The sequence below is a fragment of the Canis aureus genome, chromosome 10, assembly GCF_053574225.1.
Source record: "Canis aureus isolate CA01 chromosome 10, VMU_Caureus_v.1.0, whole genome shotgun sequence".
NCBI classification, from domain to species: Eukaryota; Metazoa; Chordata; class Mammalia; order Carnivora; family Canidae; genus Canis; species Canis aureus.
The window spans coordinates 62,927,701-62,947,433 of record NC_135620.1 but is presented as its reverse complement, the minus strand read 5'-3'; the positions used below and the strand labels follow the sequence as shown (position 1 = coordinate 62,947,433).

At 41.3% G+C, this 19,733-nt stretch overlaps 1 long non-coding RNA gene across 14 annotated transcripts in view; it reads left to right on the top strand.

Annotated features, from left to right (window-relative positions):
* Window positions 1–19,733, top strand: part of LOC144322580 (uncharacterized) — a 181,043-nt gene that overhangs the window by 37,532 nt on the left and 123,778 nt on the right. For 11 of the 14 annotated variants that reach the window (XR_013388197.1, XR_013388200.1, XR_013388196.1 and 8 more), the window contains one exon: window positions 15,906–15,958. The exons of 1 other annotated variant lie outside the window; for it this stretch is intronic. This is a non-coding gene — a long non-coding RNA (uncharacterized LOC144322580). Of the gene's footprint in view, window positions 1–15,905; window positions 15,959–18,170; window positions 18,463–18,562; window positions 19,230–19,733 lie in introns of those variants that run through there. 2 more of the 14 variants (XR_013388203.1, XR_013388191.1) reach the window with 2 other exon arrangements.

Sequence of the window (19,733 nt, the reverse complement as noted above, 5' to 3'; positions counted from 1 at the left end):
CTGAGCATGGTGTCTCAGCACGTTCTTTCTTCTGTCTTCCTGAATTAGTAGGTCATTGGGAGTGCATGCTTTCTCTATTCTTTGTCACAAAGTAAGCCTTTGGATGGCACTGGGTGGGGGATAGCTATGGTTGTCCAGCTCATTCTGTGACTAGATGGGTTAAGGTTAAGTTCTGGGGGAGGGTATTAGGAGGTGCATTGTATCTTGGCATTTAACACTGTTTCCTGTCCTTGATGCCATCCTAAGGTATTATTCCTTCCTTAAAACCTTCAACATCTAAATCTCCTCCCATTTTTTTGGAAGTACCTGCAACTTACCCACAGGGCTTGAACATAACTCGGGATCAAACTACTTCTCCGACTTTAGATTATTTCAATTAGACCAGTGCCTTAGGAATTCCGCGAGTCTCTCTAGGAGGGCTTGCCCCTCCAAGTCTTCAGAAACAGATCAGAATGCACCCCACATCTGATTCACTTGTACGTGTCCCATCAATGTGAGATGTTAATGTGCTTCTTTATCTTTGGCTTTAAGCTCTGGGAGGCATGGTTTCCTCTTTGTTTATCTTATTTGGGATTTGATGAAATTCTTGGATCTGCGACCTAGTGTTCTTCACCAAAAATTTGGGAAATTCTTAGCCATTATTTTCTGATATTTTTTCTGCCTGTTATCAGTCAAGGTTCCACCAGAGAAACAGACCAGTAGGGTATATGGTAGGATATGTGTCCAGTAGGCTATGTATGTATATGTGTGTGTGAAGGGACTTATGCAAGGAATTGGTTTACATGATTGTGAGGACTGGCTAGGCAAGTCTGAAATCTGCAGGATAGGCTGTCAGGAAGGGCAGGCTGGAATGTCTGGGGCAGAAACTGATGTAGTCCACAGATGGAATGTCCTTTTTCCTTGGAGAAATCTCAGGTCTTCTTCAGAAACTTTCTTTTTAAGAAACTTAAAAAGTTTCTTTTAATTAAAAAAATTTTAAAGGTAATCTCTACAGGGGGAGATTACCTATAAAAAGGTAACCTTTTTGGGGAAGATTGCTGGGGAAGCCCCAACATGGGGCTTCAACTCATTATCCCAAGATCAAGGGTCATGTGATTTACTGACTGAGCCAGCCAGGCACCCCTCAGCCCTGTTCTTAAGGCCTTTCAACAGATTGGATAAAACTCATCCAGATTATGTAGGATAATCTCCTTTATATAAAGTCAACTGATTATATATATTAATTACACTTAAAAAACACCTTTGCAGCAACACTGGATTAAAGTGTGGTTGAATAATGGTATAATTTCAAATAGTGCAACATTATTTATATCAAATCTACCTTATTTAAAACTTTAAAAGTCATCATACATGTAAAATACCACAGGCAAATACATGCACAGTTTAGAGTGACAATGAAATGAATACTCGTGTACTCATTCTCCAGTTAAAGAAATAGAATATTAAAAGAAAAAAACCCAGAATATTAGTTATTTGAAGACCTGTGAGGCTTTTTTCAGGTGTGTCCCCCTCCCTGCTATATGTAAAGTTTAAAATATGAAAAACAATACCCTATATTATTGTGTAAAACTATAAAAACCATGGGTACAGTGATAAATACCAAATTAAAGACAGTGATTATTACCTCTGGGAAGGAAAAAAAAATGGAATGGGAGGGGGGAGCACAGGGTTTCAATGATATTTTTAAGGTTTTATTTTTTTAAATGATGTCAAACAAATAGGCCTCATGTTAAGATCTGGTTAGGTGTTTGCTGTATTATTTTCAAAGAACACAAAGGCAAAGCAGCATGATGGGTTCAGTGTACAGGTTCTGCGGCCAAATTGGGTTAGATTAGATTTTGACTACATGACTTATTAATTGTAGAAATTGCCCAAATTACTTCACCTCTCTACAACTCAGTTTTTCTCATCTATAAAGTGGAGATCACAATAATACTTCATAGTATTGCTGTGAGGATTGCATTAATTAGTTTATGGAAAGCATTAGAAGAGTGCTTGGTATATAAGCACACAATAATTGTTAATTATTACTATATTAGTAAATTTTACATATATTATACATTTTTCTTAAGAAACTGCAATACCCCCCCACACACACACTATAGGGTCACAATAATATGTTTGAAACTGATGAGGCACATGTGTTTCACATTTCAGAATTTTTGGTTGTTTATTATGCAACACCACTTGTGGGGTCTGGGGCAACACCCCTTAATTAAACATATTAAACACCTTATTGTTTCTGCAATGACAATTATGAATATTCACTAAGTAAGATAAAGACTAAAAGATTCATGTCATTTCAGGTCAGTTTTACCACCAAATGAGTTTGCTGCAAACTTTCCTTTTTTTATTTTTATTTATGATAGTCACAGAGAGAGAGGCAGAGACACAGGCAGAGGGAGAAGCAGGCTCCATGCAGGGAGCCCGACGCGGGACTCGATCCTGGGTCTCCAGGATCGTGCCCTGGGCCAAAGGCAGACGCCAAACCGCTGAGCCACCCAGGGATCCCTGCTTCAAACTTTCCAAAACCTCTCAGTTTTCAGAATGGTTTTGAAATCTGGAAATGTGTATAAAAGATTGTGGACCCGTACTATAATGCATCCACCTTATGAGTACTGGCTTGTCTTTAAAAAGAATGAGGCAGATCTTTACATATTGAAATGGAAAGTTAAGGCACATTGTGAAGTAAAAATACCATATGTGTTGTAGCATTTGGCCAAACAGTATGTATTATGGTTCCTGTTATAATTATAAAAAGAGACATCTATATTTTCATATGTAGGTATGATAAGTGCATTGAAAGAGAATGGAAGGATACCTGCCTAACTGGTGAGGGTGGTCACCTCTGGGGAGGGGAGTGGGGGGGGGAAAGGGGGGGCTTTCTCAGTTTTCTTTATATACTTCTGAATTTTAAAAAAGATTTATTTATTTATATATTTATTTGAGAGAGAGCAAATGACTACAAGCGAGGGTGGGGGGTGTGAGGCAGAAGGAGAGGGAGAAGCAGACTCCCTGCAGAGCAGGGAGCCCCATGTGGAGCTCCATTGCACCCTGGGATTATGACCTGAGCCAAAGGCAAACACTTAACTGACTGAGCCACCCAGGCACCTCACTTCTGAATTTATAAGGTCTTTTATGAAGAGGTATTCACCTCTACTTGGGTAACAGAAGTGGAACAACTGCTTGGAAAAATAAACTAAGGCCGTATCATGGAGACCTGAGAAGTTTGTGTTTAAATCAGTAAATGCAAGGAGCTGTTGACATATTTTTAAGTTTACTTATTTCTTTTTAGTAATGTCTACACCCAGTGTGGGGCTTGAACTCGACCCAAAGACCAAGAATCCCATGCTCCTCTGACTGAGCCAGGCAGGCACGCCCAATTTGTGAGCAGAAGAGAAGAAAGAGAAGAAAGTTGGAACTATAAGGTTTGGGTTTGAGTATGGAGAGGAGTAGAGTCCAGGATTAGTCTGTAAAAATCTTCCCTTGAGTTCCAGCCTCAGGATCAGAAGAGTAACACTCTGGATTACTGTTACCTGTGTTTGTAGTTCATGAAGAACCCAAGAGATGACCTGTGGTAACAACAGAAATGAACCTAAGGAGCTTCTTAGCCCCCACCAGAGACCCATAATGTTCTGTGTCACAGAAAGCAAGGGAAGAGAGAATTTCATTAAGGAACTGACCAACAAGGTTAAGTGGTGCTTTCATTTTTGCCTCTATCCAATTTATTCTCCAAACAACAGCCAGAGCAATCTTTTAAAGGCACAAACCTGGTTATGTTGCAGCGTCAGTGGTTTCCCTAAGATCTTTCTAAGTAGAGCTGGTGAGGAAGAGCCCTCAGTTTCTTTCCATTTGTAAGCCTAGAGCTCCCTGGAGTTGTATTTCTCCTTCTGCTTTGAGAAGCCAACTCGAGGAAGAGATGCTGACAAAGCAGACAGCAGCAGAGATGAAAAAGAGAGAGAGAGAGAGAGAGAGAGAGAGGACTAATAGTATTCAAGTTTCTAAATTCAGCCTCACTTTGAGGCCCAGGATACCACAGTTCTTTTTGAGTTTGCTCACGATGGTTTTATCCATGCCAGTTTGAGTTAGAGTTCTGTCTCTTGGAGCCCACAGAATCACTCCTGACTTATATACTCCTCTTCAGCAGTGCATTCCCTAGAACATTTCACTGGGGCTCAACTTAGATCTTTAGCAGCACATTTGAATTGTTCCAGTGAGGCTTATGAGGATTTATGGGATCTAAAATCTCTAGTTTCCCCTTATACAAAAAAGGATGCTACATAGCTAAAGGGTGAAGTGGTGGCAGGTGACTCAAGGAGTCACTGCATTTATATCTTGAGATACAACGGGTCATTGTGGTAGTCATGAGGGCTGCCTACCATCATTCCAGTTCCCCTTTCAGTCAATTGAATCCATTGAAGGTAGCTATGTGATGTATTTTTTAAAGATTTTATTTTTTAGTAATCTCTACACTCAACATGGTGCTTGTGATCCTGAGATCCAGAGTCCCATGCTCTACTGACTGAGCCAGTCAGGTGCCGCTCTATGTGATTTGTTTTCATGAATGGAATACAAGTGGAAGTGACATGTGCCACTTCTGGACAGAATCTTCAAGAGGTTATGTGTGATTTGCATGTTCTCTTTTTGCTACTCTGGAGATGGTGGAAGCTCATGTTGAGATGAAGTCTGTTATCTAAGTGCTTATGATGGGCTGAGACCCTTTGCCAGCCCATTTTGGTCACGTGGATGAGAAACAAATATTTGTTAAGTTACTGAAATTTTGGGGTTGTTTGTTAACCACCGTAGAACCTGTCCTATCCCGATTGATACAACTGTTCAAAAAATTGAATATTATAAATTCTGGAAAACTTTGAATTTGTACTTGAGAATCTGTAATGAACATAATTATGGAGACAATGGAACTAAAGATTTCAACTGATGTTTAGGAGAATCATTTCCTCCAATTAACTACCTCATATTCTGTTACTTTTTTGGTAGGCCCTGCTAATTGCTCCTCTCAAATTCACCTTAAAGCCCTAGATTAAGATTTTATTTTGCTGTACTTTTTTCAAAGTCTACTATTGTTGGTGACCTCTACCTTTAAGAAACACTTTTCATTGTTAACTCCTCAGGTACAGTTCAATTTGGCACTCAAGACAGAAGCCACTTGATTTTTTTAAAGATTTTATTTATTCATCTGAGAGAGACAGAGATAGCAAGAAAGACACAGATAGTGAGAGCACTAGCAGGAAAGAGGGGAAGAAGCAGGCTTCTCACCATATAGGGAGCCAGACATGGGGCTCCATCTCAAGACTCTGGGATCATGACCCAAGCCAAAGGCAGATACTCAACTGACTGAACCACCCAGGCTCCCCTGACTTGATTTTTTTTTTTTTTCCTGACTGGATTTTTATAAAGGGAATCTTCTAGCTCTCAAGATTCCTTTTTTATTTATGGTGCATTTATAGTGCTTTGCTATATTTTCCTTCAGTTTATGTGTTAGGCTCATTCTTAAGGAACCGCTTCTTTGGATTTCTTTCTTTTTTTTTATTTTTTTAAGATTTTATTTTTAAGTAATACCCAGCATGGGGCTTAAACTCATAACCCTGAGATTAGAAGTCATAGGCTCTACCAACTGAGCCACCCAGGTGCCCCATTGTTTGGGTTTCTTTTCTTTCTTTCTTTCTTTTTTTTAGATTTTATTCATGAGAGACACACACAGAGAGGCAGAGACACAGGCAGAGGGAGAAGCAGGCTCCATGCAGGGAGCCTGATGTGGGACTTGATCCTGGGACTCTAGGATCACGCCCTGAACCAAAAGCAGGCGCTAAACCGCTGAGCCACCTGGGCTGCCCCATTGTTTGGGTTTCTATGACAGAATTTTATACCTAGAGCAAAGGTGCTTTAGGCATGTCTACTACATTATTCATCAAAGGTAAGATATACAGTGATTCCCAATGAATTTGAGGTGAGTTTTACTTACCTAGCTTAAAGGGCAGAGGTTTGCAATCATATCCTCCCCTACAGAGCATTTATAGCTCTTACATCATATGTGTGTATGTAAAAAAATCACTGTGTAAGATCACTTTATGATAATTAAAATTTCTTTTTAAAGATTTTATTTATTCATGAGAGACACACACAGAGAGAGGCAGAGACACAGGCAGAGGGAGAAGCAGGCTCCATGCAGGAGCCTGATGTGGGACTTGATCCTGGGACTCCAGGATCACACCCTGGGCTGAAGGCAGACACTAAACCGCCACCCAGGGATCCCGATAATTAAAATTTCTATATTTCTTGCAATTGTACTAATTCAAGTTGGAATTATTCAATATTCCCAAATTTGGTATACAGGTTTTGCTATTCATTTGATTTCTTGTTGCTTATTATAGGAGAGGAAATGTACATTTAAACAATGTCTTGATGCCAAGATGTTGGGAGCACCTAGATCCACCTGAATACTTTCTTGATTCTTGTGAGCAGGTGTTAACAATATGTCACAAGATGCCAAGATCCCACAAGAAAGTGAAAAAAAGTCAGATGAGACTCTCAAAAAGTAGTAGCTCAGGGAGATCCCTGGGTGGCTCAGTAGTTTAGTGCCTGCCTTCAGCCCAGAGCATAATCCTGGAGTCCTGGGATAGAGTCCCACATCGGGCTCCCTGCATAGAGCCTGTTTCTTCCTCTGTCTGTGTCTCTGCCCACCCCCTCTGTCTCTCATGAATAAATAAATAAAATCTTAAAAAAAAAAAAGTAGTAGCTCCAGCTTGAAAGTGAAGTTCAAATTTATAGATGGTTTAGTGTATGTGTGTGCACATGCTTGCATGCATCTTAAATTTGGAGATGAGTTACATTATCAGCCACATGATATCAGGGGCTGTCACAAAGCTAATAAAATTCTTATGGTTCTGTGAGCCAAACTGTCTTTGGTCTCTTTAGTCATCCAAGGAACCCAGGGAGGCCACAGCTAGGAAGGGGTAAGGAAATCCCAGAAGTGGTAGCATTGATCTTTGTCTAGAATTATCTTGTGCAGAAATCGGGCAAGAATAATACAATTGTAGCTTTTCTTGACCTTCCATTGGTCTTCCAAATCATAAACTCAGTATAGATACTACATTATTGATAATTCTACAAAAAATGCATTTTAATACCCCTCAAAAATTCAGGATTGGTAGAAATTGTCCTCTATCCTAATGACCTGAAGCTGTAGACAAAAATGGATGCTTGCCTTCCCAGAACAGGAGATAAGTGTCCTCCTGTGTGCTGATGATATGGTTTTAATGTCATGGTCTAAGAGTGGCCTCAGTAATTGGTTCTGAGTAATTAACCATTGTCAGTGCTGTTGATGCAAAGGATTCCAAAGCTAATGTCATTATCATTAGCAGATATTTCCCAAAATTCAATTAATTTAAATAAATAACAAAACCAAACAAAAACAACAATCACAATAAAACAACCCAAATCCAAGAACATGTTTAGCCATTTCATTTGCTTGGGGCTAATTCATCCTGCCAAATCTACTCGGAAGCCATGTGATTTACTGATATATTATTGAGAGTTTGTAATAACCATTGGGGTGACTGTTAACATCTGCTTTGGATATTTTCTAATTCAAAATAAACTTAACCATGCTTTGTGGAACATAGCTTTGTGTAGAGGAATCCAGGCTGCTTCCTGAAGAAAAAAACAATTTTGTCAGTATGTTCATCTCTGTGGAGAAGGGGTAACTTTTGATTTGGGTGGAGATCCACTAGCTTCCTCCATTTTTCAAAGAAGACATTATTACGTGCAATTATGTTCTCTCACAGTGGTATGCTAGAGATGGTTCTCTCTGGCCTAAGAGACTGTGCATATCTCTTCTTACATCTGTGGTCAGTGATGTCAAGTTGGCTAGTTTGAAATTGGTCATAGCAGGAATATATACCCCAGTGATTCCCAATGAGGGTCATTTTGCCCCTTAGAGGACATTTTGCAATCTCTAGAGACGTAATCTGTTGTCACAACTGGGGGTTTGCTACTGACATCTAGTGGGTAGAAGCCAGGGATGCTGCTCAATATCCTACCATGCAAAAGACAGCTCCCCCCAACACAGAATTATCTAGTCCAAAATGTCAATAGTGGTGACGTTGAGAAACTCTGGTTTATACCATAGAAACTGGCAAACATAACAAGTCCGTTTTTAAAAAAAAAATTATTTTTAAGCCATAGTTTAGCAATCACTAATCCCAAAAATGAATTCTTACGTTTTCATCATTGTACAATCTCTAATTCCTATCAGAAGCCCATGGGGAGAAGTCATGTTCATGGAAATCTAAAAACAGTTTTGTCCCCTGGATAACTTATAGAGACTATGGTTGGCTCTTTTTTTTTTTTTTTGTAAATAAAGGGTAGATAGTAAATATTTTAGGCTTTGCAGACTATGTGGTCTCTTTTGCAACTAGTTATGTCTGTCATTATAGACAGACAAAACATAATGAACATGGTTCTGCCCCAATAAAACTTTATTTACAAAGCAAGCCACATAGTTTGCTGACCTTTGACTTAGATAGTAGCTTAGCCCCATCTCAGAACCGCCTTCACTAAGATTTTCTTTTGATGCCAAACATTCAGCTTTTACAAAGATATAAGAAATTATCAAATTATGTTTGCTGAAACATTGGTACAAAAAAGTCAGTGAGAACGTTTTCCACTGGGTCATTATATGCTTCATTCTTAAGGTCCTAGAGTAAAGAATTCTTTAAATGCTTGGCTTCCCACTGAGGAACTAATTATGTTTACTTTTTTTTTTTTTTCAAATTTTACTTTTATACTAGAAAATCAAAGCTATATTTGATATTCACCTATAGTATTTCCTAACTTGACTAATGCGAATTAGCTGTGGGTGTTTAAAAAAATATAAGCTCCTGAGCTCCACTCCAGATCTCCTGAATCTGTTTTCCTGGTGGAGGGGTGGAGGTGGGGGGCAGATCAGTTCTTCTCAAGCTTTATGTACATAAAAGTCACTGGAGAATCTTGTCAAATGGCAGATTCTGATTCAATAGGTCAGGGATTCTGAATTTCTGAAAAGCTCCCAGGTGATGTTGATGTTGCTGGTCTTGGAACCACAATTTGAGTAGCAAAGTCCTATCAAAATATCAATATTTTGGTGACAAATTCTCATATTCTTATCACTAAACTGCATCTCAGTTGTATTTTGATTTAACTATTATGTCTAGGTTCTGTTTTGTTTTGGTTTCTGCTTTAGTTTATAATTTAAAATTTCATTATGTATGCTTTAAGTCTAATAAATCCTTTGGATGGGGTGAGATGGGCAACAGAAATAAATCTAAGGTGGATAACTTTTTTTTTTTTTTACAATTGTGAAATATAAGTTTAGTCTGATACCAATTAGTTGTATTTCTCGTAATCCATACATAGCAAATAACCAGGTTAATTTTTATGCTACCTCTTCAAGATTGGTTGCTTTAGAATCTGGGATCATTAAATTCAAGGTTATTGAACGTGTTTATGTCTGTTTTACCTTACATCTGTTTAAGCTTTAAAAAGTTCCCTCTTCAGCTTTTGCTGATGCTCTGGGCCAATATAAAAAGGTCCCCAAGATGCTGATCACTTAGCTTTATATTCTCTGATCTTATCCATGGGGAGTTTCCATACAATCAAGTTCCTTGGGCCGCCCGGGCGGCTCAGCGGTTGAGCATCTGCCTTCGGCCCAGGTCGTGACCCCGGGGTCCCGGGATCGAGTCCCAGGTCGGGCTCCCTGCACGGAGCCTGCTTCAGCCCCGGCCTGTGTCTCTGCGTCTCTCTCTGTGTCTCATGAAAAAATAAAATCTCCAAAAAAAAGGGGGGCGAGGCTGAAGTTCCTTATTAAACCCCACTGCTGTACCACCAATGGTCTGCAAATAGACTGAGCGGGTCAACCCAACAGAATGAGAAAACCTGAACAACCCCGGAGGCGTCAAAGTGATTCTTGGCTATTGGCGCAGAACCTCTATGGTGCGGCTGGACCACGTGCCAGAGCGGCCCCCCGGCTCACTTCCGGCCTCCTCCTCCCCGCCCGGAGCGGCCACCGGCTCACTTCCGGCCTCCTCCTCCCCACCTGCCCGCCCCCCTCGCAGTGCATTATGGGGCACACTGGGGCTCGAGGCGCCCCAGGTCTCCGGGAGGCTGCGACCCCTCGGACCAAGGTGCGCTTTTAAAACATGCGCTCCTTCAATTTACAGTCAGGAATTAATAGTTTTTTAAAAAAATATTTTATTTATTTATTCATGAGAGACACAGAGAGAAAGGCAGAGGGAGAAGCAGGCTCCATGCGGGGAGCCCGACGTGGGACTCGATCCCGGGTGTCCAGGGTCACGCCCTGGGCCGAAGGCAGGTGCTAAACCCCTGAGCCACCCGGGCCGCCCATTAATAGGAATTTTTACCCATCATTTTGTGTGCTAAGATTTGTGAGTAAAAGTTACGCCAGTTCATGGGGAGAAGATAATAGTATTACTCTTACTTCTTACAGTGGAACGTCTGGATTGTTTTCTTTTTTCTTTTTTTCTTTTTTTTTTTTTAATATTTTATTTACATATTTGATGGAGAGAGAGAACACAAGTGGGGGAGCAGGAGAAGGGAGCTGAGCAGGGAGCCCTGGAGGGACTCAGTCCCAGGAGCCTGGGATCCCAACCTGAGCCAAGGGTGGGCTCTTTTTTTTTTTTTTTAAATAGAGAACTTTTTTTTGTTTTTAAAGAATTTATTTATTTATTCATGAGAGACACACAGAGAGAGGCAGGCAGAGACACAGGCAGAGAGAGAAGCAGGCTCCATGCAGGGAGCCCCATGTGGGACTCGATCCCAGTACCCCAGGATCACGCCCTGGGCCAAAGGCAGATGCTCAACCGCTGAGCAACCCGGGCGTCCCCAAGGGTGGGCTCTTAACCAGCTGAGCCACCAGGTGCTGGGAGCTTCAGGGTTACCATGTCCAGCATCAGGGGGCCTTTTTAGTCTCGCTGTGTGTTTCCCATTGAAGCCGTTGCACGGGGCAGGAGGTGGCAGAGGGGCCAGCGGACTGTGTTAAGTGATAGAGGGGGGACCTTGTGGCCCGGCCTGACTGTCAGCCGTAGACTGAACAACTCCTTTGGCCTTTGGCCGTGTTTGCAGCGTCTCCTGGAGTCCTGAGCACAAGTGGCCAGAGCAGTGGTGCCCCAAGGGCTCGTGGGATGAGGCCTGTTTGGAGTGCTCAGGCCCTGACCCCATGTCCAGGTGGCGGAGGGCAGCCCTCTCTGCCCCTGGAGCCCGGCTCAGGAAGTATGTTAAATTTCCTTTGTCACTAGGTGGCAGAGTATAATTAAGATGTCAGAATTTTCCCCGTAATATTGGAAGGTGTTTCTAGCTCCTTCCTCATGGCCTCTTTCATTACTTTGCAATATTTGCTAATGCCACTTAGAGTTGAGGCAATGAAATAAAAATTCCTTCTGCAAACACTTCCTATATTATCTAGGATTTTGCTTTTTTATTCATTTAACTAACTTACCTCTTAGGGTGAAGCATCCTTAACATAAATCACATTCTCTTCCTAAGGGCTGGTATTTGGATAATCCAAGCTTCTTACTTTTACCTATTATTTTCTTCTTCTTCTTCTCTCTTTTGCTCCCTCCCTTTTTTAAGTGGGCTTCATGCCCAACGTGGGGCTGGAACTCCGGACTCCGATCAAGAGTCACATGCTGCACTCATTGAGCCAGCCAGGAACTCCTTTATTTTTCTTTGGAAGCAAATCCCAGCTATTGTGTCACTGCACTTATACCTATTCCAGTGCGTATCTGTAAAATAAGGACTATTGAATGTGCAGTTTTGGTGATCAACACAAATAATGAATTCTACGCCTGTGGATCACAGTATAAGGATATGCACAGTTATTTACAAAAGCCCAGTTTTTCGAGGGTCAGGGGTTGGGTGTGGTCTGACTTGGAGTGGGCCAGTTCCTGTAATTTATGGAATCTGGGATTTATTCTGATGGGGAACATAGATCCCTGGACCAATGTGGATCACCCTTTGGCCCTTAGATGAGTGTATATGAAGAGTTTAAATGAGCAGAAAGCAACAGATCAAATGTGTGGTCAGCATATGCAATTAGAAAATCTTTAATACCGATCTTTCACATGTCCTCTGCCCTGTTTTTAGAGGGGTGGGAAGTCTTCAGTCGAATCTCCTGTGGCCCTCGATTCTAGGGTGTCAGTCTTCTGCTGTATTTCCTGCCCTTTCAGGGCGAGTCTCAGTGCTTACGTCTTCCTCAGCTAGGGGTTCTCCTTCCTCATTTCTCCCTGATTAGTACTGGCCCACAGTACCCCTTATACCCCTTTGTCTTAGCAGGGTTGAGTACACCTTTTCTGCAAGGGTTGCTATGTTTTCCTCTCTCCTCGCTTCCTCTTCAAAATCTTATTGTTGTATGAAGGCCCCAGTCGATTCCCCTTTCCACAGCGCTCAGACCACAAATTTGGCTGGTCTGTCCACTTCTGTTTTTCCACTTCCTCTTCCCCATGTACTGGATGTTTGCCACATGACAGGGACTACACTAGTTGTTGGGCATACAAGAATGAAAGAATCAGAAGAGCCTTTGAAGAGCTCATCGCTTGACTGGCGGTGAGGTGAGCAGGGGAGTAGAGCATAAATTAGGGCAGTGCAACATGGTATGTGCCAGAAAAGTTGTAGGCACAAGTGATACGAGAACCTAGAAGAAGGGTGGGCTTACTGTGCTTGTCAGGGAGGCCAGAAAAGGCTTGTCCCGGGTGAGAATTTGCTTTCTGTTTTTATATTTAATTTAGCTTATTCTATTTATTTAATTTTAATTAATTTATCAAGTTATCCATTGATATAGTTGAAATATTTATGCATCTATTATAAAATTAATTTACATGTATATGACCCCTAACCCCTGTTACTTTTCTGCCCATCCCCATGCTATCCAAAGGTAACTACTGTTACTAGTTTTTTTTTTTTTTTTTCTAATTTATTCATGAGAGATTCAGAGAGAGAGAGGCAGAGACACAGGCAGAGGGAGAAGCAGGCTTCCCATGGGGAGCCCGACACAGGGACTCGATCCTGGGACTCGATCCTGGGACTCCAGGACCATACCCTGGGCTGAAGGCAGGCACCAAACCGCTGAGCCACCCAGGGATCCCCCTGTTACTAGTTTCTTATGTATCCTTTCAGAATATACAAGCAAGTAGAAGTAAGTTTTTAAATTTCTCCTTTTTTCCCCCAAAATAGCAGAGTAAACTTACTGGTCTGTACTTTGCTTTTTAACATTATCATTTAATGGTTAAAAAATGGACTCTGGAATCAGAATGCTTGTGTTTAAACCCCAGTTGTATAGTTTACTAGATGTGTGAACCTGGCAAGTTACATAACTTCTCATTCCTTTAGTTTCTTCATGTGTATCTGAGATTTTCAGAATCTCGCAACTTTATATCTAAAATCTTTTATGGATGCTCTATTCTTTTCTGTGTACCAATACTACACTTTTAATTTTTGAGCTTTTTTTTTTTTAAATTTTTATTTATTTATGATAGTCACAGAGAGAGAGAGAGAGGCGCAGAGACACAGGCAGAGGGAGAAGCAGGCTCCATGCACCGGGAGCCCGATGCGGGATTCGATCCCGGGTCTCCAGGATCGCGCCCTGGGCCAAAGGCAGGCGCCAAACCGCTGCGCCACCCAGGGATCCCAATTTTTGAGCTTTTATATTATGTTTACTATTTGGTAGGGCTAGTCCCCAGATGGGGACTTGAAGAATGATTGGAATTCCTCAGGAAGACATGATAGCACCAGTGACAACAGATGTTATTAGTACAAACTGTTTTCACCACCACCACCATTTTATTGTATGTCTACGGTGTGTGAGATGTTCTATGTCACTCCTTGTTTACTTTTGACTGTTTTCCCTTTGCTTTGAAATTTTGCCTCTTTATTTTAAATATATTTACTTCATCATGGATAACATTTTAAGCCACTTTAAATCCTTTTGGAAGCAAGGAGAGGCATAAATAGAAAAAGACCAAGCAGGAACTGTATTAGGTTACTTTGCATAATAAATCCCTAATCCTTATAACAACCCTACAAGGTAGATATTATTATCCTCTTTTTTATAACCGAAGACATTGAAGCCTGGAGAAGTCAAGTAATTTTCTCAAGGTTATATAGCAAGTAAATGTAGATTCAAACCAGAGTCTATTGGTGTTATCATCTTTGTGGTTCCTGGTGCTTCTTTAAACCATACTGGATGAGGCTCTTTATTAGGATTCTGGTAAAGATAACAGAAAGAGTGTGAAAGAAACTGAATCCGTAATAGGGAACAGTTATACACATTTTTTCTTAATGGCTAATATACGCATATAGTTACTGTGGACCATGTAAAATCATCACTATCATGTGATTTTGGTGTTAACTCATTAATTCACCAAATATATCCAGAGTCTACCATGCTGGGCACTTTGCTGGGTACTGAGGATAAAATGACACTTGGGATCTGGTCCCTGGCCCTTAACTCTTCCTGTGGGAGTTAACTAGCAGGTCTTCCTGGTCTCAACCCTCTTCATCCATTGCACCCTGAGGAATATCTAGTCTATTCTTCATCCAGTGCTAGTTTATAACCATCTTTTTGTTTGAAAGCTGATAATGCAGATATGATTAGCTAATAGTGACTTCTTGAGGTATTTAAAATTGTGAAGCTACATCTGGAATCATTGGCAAAGAGTGCAGTGACTTAATTAGTTATGCCTGCCATGGGGGCAGGAGGGAGAAATGAAGGGAAACAAGCCATGTACTTGTCATACCTGAACTAGTTGTCCAGAATGATCAGTTTCTTTTCTGCAGTTGTTATAAATGGCACCAATTGTATTCTATTGCTCGAATTCACCATTTCTTAAATTGCTATATAAGTTATTCTCCTCTTGGGGAGTCCTGGAGTAAGAAAGCCATTTAACTTGGTTGAGACGCAGTTTCTCAAACATACTTTTTGTACAGGAATCTGTCCCTTCATTTCTAATTGCACAATCTATATCAATGCTGGATGTATCACTTTGTCTGAGTTCTGGAAATATGCCACCATCACTGCCAGTGGAAGCCTTTGATTGCCTTTGATTTCCTAGTATGTTGTAGTGACTTTTGTTTGGAAGGAAGACTCCTGGGCTGAATGCTACTCTGTTGTATGGAAGCCCTTTATTCAATAATTTCTTTCTCTGTCTTGCCATATAAAATTCCTCTGAGAGCCACACCTGGAGTTAAAAATGGTTACACGTTGCCTGTCTGGAGTTTTACTGTTTACCTTTTTCAAGACCATGCACAAATGAGTTCTTGCATCACTGGGATGTGTTAGAAGATAATTCTGTTCATTCTGTTTGTTTGCTAAAATCCATACTCATTAATGAAAAATGTCCTCTAAGAAGTTAATCCTCAAATGACTGTTGCCTCATGGGAAATGTATTTGAACTGCTGATCAGGTTTCTCTCTGTCCACTTGTGGTATCTCTCTGGCCACAGAGGGCAGGGAGGTGGTGGCAGTTGTGCTATAGCATGAGGTGTTCATGGAAAGAATACTGCATTTGGATTCACTAACTCTGGGCGAGTCCCGGAACCATTGCTTGGTTACTATGTAAACTTGAGCCAATCAAACACTGAATATCAATTGACTCAACTATAAAATAATGATTATAGGGATCCCTGGGTGGCGCAGCGGTTTGGCGCCTGCCTTTGGCCCAGGGCGCGATCCTGGAGACCCGGGATCGAATCCCACATCGGGCTCCCGGTGCATGGAGCCTGCTTCTCCCTCTGCCTGTGTCTCTGCCTCTCTCTCTCTCTCTCTGTGTGACTGTCATAAATAAATAAATTAAAAAAAAAATAATGATTATAATAATTCTGATCTTCCCAATTTAGGGCGTTATTGAGAGGACTAAATAGGATGATATATGGAAAACATCTATGCAAAAGTAAGTTTTCAGTATTAGATGTCTGGGTTTACATTTTTTTCTGCTGGTGTTTCCATTGCTCTTGTCTTAACCAGATGTGAAATACAGTCTTTCTTGCAGCTTTTCCTGATGTGATTTTTATGAAAAGCTATAGGCTCAATCAACACCTTATACTAAGATCAACCTGGTTTTGGTGATAGACTTCCTCTTGCTTTTTCTTTCACTCCTGCTCTTATTCATCATTATCTGTAGATTTTAAGCACAATGTGACCCTAATCCATAAATTACACCTCAATGTTAATGTCTTTTAACAATGTTTTTTTTAAGGAGGAGGAAAAAAGAGATGCTCTGTTCTACAAAACTTAAAAAACAATTTAATTGAATAAATGCTTCAGGTAGCTGAGGCTCTGAGAGAAAGGAGAGTCTAAGAGTGAAACAATAGTGTTAGAAGTACCTATTTGGCAAAATGTTGAGGGTGTATGCTCTGTGCTGTAACTTAGGTGAAGATGTGAGGAGTTATAAAATGGGATCTCACTGCATACTGCAGTTTTGTTTATCTATTCATCAGTTGATGTACATTTGGGTTGTCCTCATAAACATCTTGTACCCCAAACTGCATCTCAACATCTACTTCTGGAGAGCCCAACCTGCAACCTATTCACACCTGGGACCCTAGGACCTCAGCTTCTGCACCACCACCAGGGGTGGGTTATCAAGAAATTCTTCCAATAGAGGTGGTTCTGCCCAAAGAGAAATTCTAATACCAGATGCCAAGATAATAAAAACCTTTCCATAATAAATACTATAAGCCAGCCTGTTGGCTACTTGGTCTAGATGTGGCTTCTTTAGGGAGGAGATTTAATATAGTTGAAATCTAGTGAACAAGAAGAAAGAAGGGTCAGGTAAGAGGTGAAGCCAGAGGGACTGGTAGGGGCCACACACTATGAGTGGCATTTATGCTATGACAAGATATTTGGATACTTCCTGTAACAGTAGAGACTCATGTAAGGTAGGTGATGTATGATTGGGTGTGCCCTCACTTCATATGTGGATTACAAATTATGGGCAGGTCTTCTTAGAAGACATTGTGAGTTGGCCAGAGACTGAGTGGGGGAAGTTGCTGGAGATGAAGCGATGAAATGTAGATTGAAGAAGGACTCAGCAAAAAAAAAAGAAAAAAAAAAGAAAAAAAAAGAAAAAAAAAGAAAAAAAAAGAAGAACCCAGAACAAATATCAGGGGTGCAAAACATTCAAATGAGCCTCCAGGGAATGTGAAAAGGAATCTGGACAGAGAATCTGTATGGCATATTGTAAAGAATATGGCCCCGGAATATTTCTCTTTCATCCTGTAGCAGCTCTGTGACTTGAAGCAGATTACCTAACTTTTCTGAATGGGAGGGACAGAGAGATAGGGAGAGAGAATCTCAAGCAGACTCTGCACTGAGCGTAGAGCCCAACGTAGACATTGACCCCATGACCCCGATATCACAACCCTAGTGAGATTGATAGTCAGACACCTCCCAGGCATCCGTAACTTTTCATTTTTAAAGGAGGCTAGTTATTCTTACTTTTCAGCATTTTGTGAATTTGAAGTGATAGACCATGTGTAATACAACCAGCTCCTCTTAGTTCACTTCCCCTGTCCCTGTAACTGGGATAGGCCTGAGAGGCAGGACCCAAGGTGGAGGTCCAGAGTTGGATCATCAGGTAAGTAGGTGCAGAGGACAGGGATGGTAAGGGCTGCTGGGGACCAAGAAACAGGAAGAGGAAAGGAGAGGAGGGCCAGAACCCAGGGAATCACAAGGCTGGTTCCAGGCAGGAGCACATCTGCATGGATAACATTCCTCTGGAGCCCTGTCCTCTTGGAAGTTTCAAAACCACCTCTCCTTGATCCACCAACTCAGGCCTCTCTGCAGCCTCAGATGGTAGCTGCTGGGGTCCCTTTGGATGGTGGAACCTGACAAACCTCACAATTTTAGACCCTTTATAGCTGAATGAAGTGAAATCAAGTGTTGTGTTTGGCGGGTGTACCTGCCTAGTATAGAGGGTTTGTACCAGCTGTCTTCTTCCTTTATTCCTTTCCTTTTATTATCTTAAACTCCCTTTCACTGATACATGTCTTGATTTTTTAAGAGGTTAGATTGCATGTGCTAATTTTTGGTTCTAAATGATGTATGGTTGACAACCATGACCTCTGAGGCTTCTTACCATTCTGTGATGATGCGACTGAAAGTCAAGGGGAGTTCAGCACCTGCTTTCTGAGCCATCTTGGACACCTGCCATCGCAGACCTTTATCTTATCCATCTTGGAGTCTGCCACTTTGTAGCTGTGTGGAGTTGCTGGCAGCCTCCAAAAATACTAAAACAGTACAGCAAACTGCATTTGACCCCTTGGGACTCACTCATCTTCTGTGTGGAGATACTGCAAGGCTCCAGAGACATGAAAATGGTACAGAACTTGTTTGTTTGACCTGTTGGGATTACTCATTGGCATCTCCACATTCGAAACTGCAAAAATAATTGAGGTATGTAATCAGAAATCTGAGGCCATGCAAAACCTGAGGTAGTTTCTTTCTTTTTTTTTTTTTAAAGATTTTATTTATTTATATTTATTATTCATGACAGAAACAGAGAGAGAGGCAGAGACACAGGCAGAAGGAGAAGCAGGTTCCATGCAAGAAGCCCGACGTGGAACTCGATCCCAGGTCTCCAGGATCAGGCCCTGGGCTGAACGCGGCGCTAAACCGCTGAGCCACCTGGGCTGCCCTAGTTTCTTTCTTTGATGTTTAACTAGAATTTGTGGCTACTTGATTGTCTTGTCATTTATTTAGTAAACATTTGCTGAGTGCCTCCTAATACTCTGAAATTTATGGAATTGCATGTTTGTTTGTTTGTTTTTGGATGAAAGATGATAAAATGGCAGTGATTTCACATAATCTGACCTGACATATGCCAGAAGCCATGCCAGGAGCTGGAGATGCAAAGGGATGAGACACAGCTTCTGTCCTGGAAGGGCTTTTAGAGGAGCACACTTGAGACACAAGTGATACAGGCCCTATTACAGATGTGTACAAAGAGTGGTGTGTGGTACACCCCCAAGAGGGAGGTACCAAAAGAAAGACCTCCTGTAGAAGCCTCCTGGACTTTAGTATGTGGAATAAGAGTTTTTCGGTGAAGTTCTCAAAATTAACCAGCCATGCTAGGGACACATAGTCTGGTAGCTTTCCACTATGTCAATTTAGCTTCAGTTCTAATTGCTGTAATAAATCCTTTATTGTGTATCACTCATTAGGCTCTGCTTCTCTGTCCACTGACTAATGCACACAGGAAGTCTCAGTTCACCCTATGTTTGATGGATTAACATTCCATATATATATAGAATACATATATATATGGAATATATATATATTATTTATTTATTTAAAGATTTTATTCATTTATTCAACAGAGACACAGAGAGAGACAGAGAGAGGCAGAGACACAGGCAGAGGGAGAAGCAGGCTCCATGCAGGGAGCCCAATGTGGGACTTGATTCCCGGGTCTCCAGGATCACGCCCTGGGCTGAAGGCAACGCTAAACCGCAGAGCCACCCAGGCTGCCCTATATTTTATTTATTTATTTATTTTTACTTAAAGTTTTTTTTTTTTTTTTTTTTTAAGATTTTATTTATTTATTCATGAGAGAGAGAGGCAGAGGTATAGGCAGGGGGAGAAGCAGGATCCCTATAGGGAGCCCCGTGTGGGACTTGGGATCAGGCCCTGACCCAAAGGCAGATGCTCAACCATTGAGCCACTCA